Below are 5,909 nucleotides of genomic sequence, written 5' to 3' on the forward strand. Positions count from 1 at the left end.
AACTGTTGGGACCCCCGATTGGCTGCCTCAGCTTGCTCTGTGCCTGAGCAGTTTGCTTCCAGTGTCCGGGCATTGATTTTCCCACCTGTCAGCTGGGTGATAGTTCCTGCCTCCTGCCCCGAGCCTTTGGGAGGGTAGTGGGTAGGGAGGGTCTCCCAGTGTCATGTGGCATCTCAGCATGGTCAAGCCTCTGGATCCTGTCCCAGGACTGTCTCTCAGGGCGTAGGGAGGGAAGGAACAGAGCAGTCGTGAAGCTGCTCTGGCAAGGGCTGGGACGTTCAGTCACCTGCCCCCTTACCCCCCGCCCGCCCCCCGCCTACCCCAAGCCTGCCACATGGGTGAGGGAGTCAGGGGTCTTCACCTACCCACACTTTCCCAAGAATTTCTAATAGAAGAATAGCTTCTAATAGCTTTTGAGCACTTTTGATACACCAAGCACTGTGCTCATCTCTTTTACTCCTCAAAGCCCCATAAAGTATGTATCCTTATTTTCCCAATGAGGAAACTGAAGGTTGGAGAAGTTAGATCACTTGCCCAAGACCACTCAGTGAATTGGGGATCTGAAATTCCTACCAGGTCTGACCCCAAAACCTGTGTCCTCCCCACTCCACGGGCAGAGCAGTGGGAGCTCACACAGCTCATCCTGGAGTCGCTAAGACTGCGTGGCCCAGCAGGTCAGGACAAGTGGGAGGGAAGCTTATACCATGTCCCAATGTAGAGAATACCCCCAGAAGATGAGACCTTTTCCTACGGTGGCCACGAGGGGACAGTGTGTATCCCCAAACCAGGAGCCTGGGAATGGGGCGAGGGAAGTACTTACACTTTGCCTCAGGGAAGCACTCTTTAAAACTTTTTAGATGAGTTTATAACCAATATCTTTTAAGCTTATCACCTTTTCATCTCTTTTTTTCATACTGTTTTTTCTCTTCTTATTGATAGACACAGTATAGGCACAGGAGGATAAACATCCCAGGCAGAGGGAGCAGCCGTGGCGAAGGCTCAGTGGTAGAAACATGCCATGCACCTTCAAGGAACAGCAAAGCCACCAGGCCAAAAGGTGAATAAAGGAGAGAGTAGCAGGGGCCTTGAGGTCATTGGAAGGCTTCGGGCGGAGGAGTGAATGATAAGATCTGGCTCAATTTTGGAAAGGATCATCCCAGCTGCTGTATTGAGACTAGACTGTAGGGCTGAGTCAGAGCAAGCGGAGAGGCTGGGAGAGCAGTCAGAAGACCACTGCTGTAATGCTGAGAGGTGGTTGGATTCTAGATAGAATTTGCAGATAACACCTATAGGATTTGCTGGCAGCTGGGATGTGGAGTGTGAGAGGAGCAGAAATGACTTCAAGGTTTTGGGCCTGAGCAAGGGGAAGATTGAATTTGCCATTTACTGGGATAGGAGAGGGTGTGGGAGGAGCAGGCTTGCAGGATGAGAATCTGTCCAGTAGGCGGTTGTCTGTGGGAGTCTGAAGCCTGGAGACAGGATTGAGCTGGAGATCTCATTTGGGGAGCTGTTGGCATATAATGGTATTTAAAGGGTGGTGATTTCACCAGCCTTTCAGCAGGCTGGCCATTTTGGGAGGGAGGGTGAAAGAGAAGAGGTCCAAGGATTTTGCCCTGGGCACTCTGTCATCCAGAGGGCAGGGATCTGAGGACAGGGCAGGAATCAGAAATTGCCAGAGCCAGAGCTGGGGCCTGAAGCTGCAGGACTCAGTGATATGGGGAAGTGCTGTGGAGTGAGGGTCTCTAGGGCTTTTTTCCACATTGCCCAGGAGGGCATGAGCTTCCCTCACTTGCCCTGACCATCTGAACCACCTGACCAGCCCCAAGGCACAGGTCAGTTAAGGCCCCAGAGTGTTCGGGCTCCCGGGGCCCGGGGAGATCATGGGCCTTGGCTGCTTCCTCCTCTTTAGCCGTCTCTAAAACGTGGGTGCTCCCCAGGTCTCCATCGTTTCTCCCTGGGCACCTCATCCAACTGCAAGCCTTCAGCTACCACCCTGGGCTTCAAAGCGCTTTCTCTATCCCAGGCCCTTGCCTTTCCCACGATGTCCCACAAGTCCCTCTAATTCAGCACATCCAACCTCTAGACTGTCTCCTGTGTCTCCAACCAGTCTCCCCCATCCAGTCTCCCCTGCCCTGGCACTGGGCCTCCGTTAGGAATTTATCTTCGGTCTAATGTCCCCTGACCTGGGGCCAGAGGCCAGGGCATAGGTGGAGGAATGTGGCGGGGCAGTGAGGGCAGGAACACATTCTTGCTGGCCCTGGCAGGGCTGTTCCAGGGGCCTGTTGGAACCCTCATCTGAGGAATCCTCTTTATCAGCCAACAAGGGTTTTGTTGGGTCCCTGGAGGACTCAAAGGCTCAGCCCCAGACTTATGACCTTATCTGTGTGCCTGGGCGTACCTAGCTCTGAACCATGTGGCTCATCTCTCAGCCTCTGAGCTCCATCACTCACTCAGTCCCCCAACTGAGCCCAGAGCATCCCCTGCACACACCCTCCAGCACCTCCCCCCACCGCCTTGGCTCCTGAACACAGACCCAAGGGGAGACCGTGAACTCTGGTAAACTTGTTCCATCATAGTGGAATGCTGATGGCAAAACTGAAACCTGAAGCACCTCATTTCTCTGGGCCATGTGACCCCCATTTTGCAGATGAGGAAACTGAGGTCCAGAGAGGTTCAATTAACCTGTCAGAGCTAGGTAGGGAGCACTTAAGTGTTTGGGCTTTTTTGTTTATTTAGAGATTTTGTTTTTGTTTTTTAATGTTTTACTGTTATTTTAACTGTACCTGTATGTTTTATACATACATTTACAGAATATATTTCACAATTTAAAGACCAAACAAAACCCGGCAGAGATCATATCAACAAAGGACTGGAATCCCTCCTCTGTACCCCTTACTGAGCCAGCCTCCCCAGCTCCCAGATTCCTTGGGTGTCAGGTGGGCGTGGTGACATGAGGACCACGAGACGGTGTAGAGTGATAACAGCACGCACCCTCCCCATGTGCCAGGCATAACTCATTTCATCATCCCAGCAGCCCTGGGGGGTGGGAGCTATTATTCTCCTGTCCTGCCTAAGGTCATACAGCTAGTGAGTGGCAGAGCAGGTATTTGGATCTGGGCCGGGTGGCCTCATTGTGCTCTTAGGTGCCACGGTTATGAGCCCTGCAGCACATGGGAGGGTGGGGTCACACCTGTTCCCACTCTGGGTTAAGCACAGGGGTGGGTGCAGAGCCAAGCTCAGGCTGCATGGCTCTAAGTGGCCACAGCCTTCTCCCTCTGAGGGTGCCAACACCAAGGTCCAGCCCGAGATGGCTTCTCCCACCTCTTCTGGGGCTGCAAGACCTCATCTGAAGGAGGGACAATGAGACCAGCCAGACCGAGGTGCTGCCTGTGTGTGTCTATCCCTCGGAGGCCCTGAGTGGGGGAGCAGCAGGCTGGACAGGGAGTTAGGGACTCTTCCCAAGGCCAGGACCACTGAGCTGAGGACCCAACCTTCATCGGCAAAGCCCTGGAGGGGCTTGGCCTGGGCCTGGGGGGTCATTCTTGTCCCATCCCTGTCCCCATCTCAAACATGGCCTCACCTGGCATAGGGGCAAGGGACAGTAATGGGATCATGACATGAGGCTTTGAAGTGCTGGAAGAAGTCAGAGCTGGGAGGCTCCCCAGACACCAACAGATCCAAGCCTCATTGTACAGACAGGGAAACTGAGGCCCAGAGAAGGGAAGGGTCCTGTCTGGGTCACACAGCCAGTCCATGCTGGTCTGGGACTAGGAGAGTGGGAGAGGAGCCAGAGCTCCTATAGCTCACATCCCAGCCTGGCCTCCTGAGCTGCACAAATGTCCCTCCTGAGTCCAGCCAGGGAGTGGTTACAGGAGGGACTGTGTGTGTGAGCAGAACTCAGATCAGGGACCCGTTAGGCGCCATGACACCCGCCCCACCTCCTCCCTCCCTCCCTCCCTCCCTCCCTCCCTCCCTCCCTCCCTTCTTTCCTTCCCTCCTGCAGTGGCACCTCCCTCTCTCCTCCAGAGACCTCCCTTACCTCTGCCCCAAGCCTTGGCCTCACCTCTCCACAGGGTTGGTCTGGGTTCACCCTACCCCACACACACACACTCCTCTGGCCTTGTCTTCTTCCACTCCCCTACTCTTTCCATTCCAGCAATGGTCCTTCCATGCTCAAACCTCAGATTCCTTGCACTGGCTATTCCCTCAGTCTGGCATGCTCATCCCCCATATGTCCACATGGCTCACTGCCTCACCCCCTTCAGTTCTTTACTCATTTACCTCCTCAGCCCTCCAGTCTTCACTCCTACACACAATTCCTATCCTCGTTTCCCGCTTTTCCTGCTTAGTGTGTATCACAAACACACCACATGTTTTGCACAGAATGTCAGCTCCGTGAGAACAAGGACATTTTCCATCTTAATTGTGCCTACATCCTCGGCTCTGGAACGGTGTCTGGCACGTTTGTAGGCTGTCAACCTAAGTCTGCCAAGAGAACAAAAGGGGTGTGTGCCCTGTGCACAGAAGTGCTCTGTGACCAGGGTCAGAGTTCATCTGAGCCTGACACTGGGATCAGCATCTGCAGGAGGTTATGGGCAATGGGCCTAGTATAGATCTGTAGCAGAGCAGTGGACAGTAGGAGGGGTTCTGGACAGACTCCCCCTGGCTGGCCTGCCTCCAAAGCCACCTCCCGGGAACATGAGGATGCCAGAAGCCTGAAATGGTCAGTGGGGCAGAGGAGGGTAGGAACCAGAACCCTCATCTGTGACTGAGGCCTTAGGGTCACACTGCTCTGGAACACCAGGAATGAGAGTGGCCACCCACCCTGTGTTCACAGGGTCACTGAGGCTGAGAGGGGAAGAGACCCATCCAAGGTCACGGAGGGAGGCAGCTGGCTGGCATTTCCAGCTGTGGGCCCCTCCCTAGCCACTCCCAGCCCTGGTTCCCTGGCTCAGCTCCTCCCACCGTGGGATGTCAGACACACTCAAGTCTCTCCTTCCTCCCTGCACCCCCAGCCCCCTAATCTCAGTGGGTCCCGTACCTGTCACTCTTCCCACCACCTGTTTTCATGCTATTCCTATTTCTTCTTCATCTTTTAGAATACATGATACCTACGAATGAATATATATCACAGTTGTATGTTATAAGCACAATCACATAATAAACCGAAAAATTTACCCCAACTCCAGAACTAGGAAATTATTAATAGCTTGCGCCCATGCTCCTCCCCATCTTATCAGCCATCTCTGTCTCCATGGAGGAAGCATCCCTTCTTTTTTTTTTTTAAGTAGTTTTATCACATACGTGCACCCAAAGAATATATTCCTTTTTGGTTGGTTTTTTTTTTTTTTTTTTTACTATTTATTTGGTTGTGCCAGGTCTTAGTTGCAGCAGGCGGGCTCTGTAGATGCAGCTCACCAGCTCCTTAGTTGCAGCAAGCATGTGGGATCTAGTTCCCTGAAGAGGGATCAAACCCAGGCCCCCTGCATTGGGAGTGCGGAATCTTATCCACTGCGCCACCAGGGAAGTCCCGTTTTTTTGCTTGTTTTTTAATGGTATAAGGTGTCGTACTCCCTCGCTCTTTATGCCTCCAAACTTTCCCCATGTTGTTGCAGGTAGCTGTTGTGCCTTAGTTTTCACTGATGTATCGTATTCCACTATATGTGACTAGACTGCAATGTATCTGTTCCTCTGTTGATGGACATCTGGGATGTTTCCAGTGTCCCCTGACCACCCAGCTTGTGCCCCTCGTCAACCAAACCTCTTGAGAGGCCCACTCCACCTCACAGCTGCCTCTTGGCTGTGCTCCCAGGACCCTGCTCACTGACCCTTCTTATACCCTTCCTCGGCCCCAGCTGTATCCACACAACCACAGTTTCCCCAATCTCTGCTTCAACTTTCTTCTGAGC

The 5,909-nt window shown here is 53.2% G+C and overlaps 1 protein-coding gene across 1 annotated transcript in view; it reads left to right on the top strand.

Moving 5' to 3' along the window:
- Positions 1-1,057, top strand: part of NFX1 (nuclear transcription factor, X-box binding 1) — an 82,969-nt gene extending 81,912 nt beyond the window's left edge. The window contains exon 26 of the transcript XR_009541623.1: positions 940-1,057. The gene's annotated coding sequence lies outside the window, so the exon portion shown is untranslated. The remainder of the gene's footprint in view (positions 1-939) is intronic.
- Positions 1,058-5,909: the final 4,852 nt, after the last annotated feature.

This window comes from Lagenorhynchus albirostris, chromosome 7 (genome assembly GCF_949774975.1).
Source record: "Lagenorhynchus albirostris chromosome 7, mLagAlb1.1, whole genome shotgun sequence".
Taxonomy (NCBI): Eukaryota; Metazoa; Chordata; class Mammalia; order Artiodactyla; family Delphinidae; genus Lagenorhynchus; species Lagenorhynchus albirostris.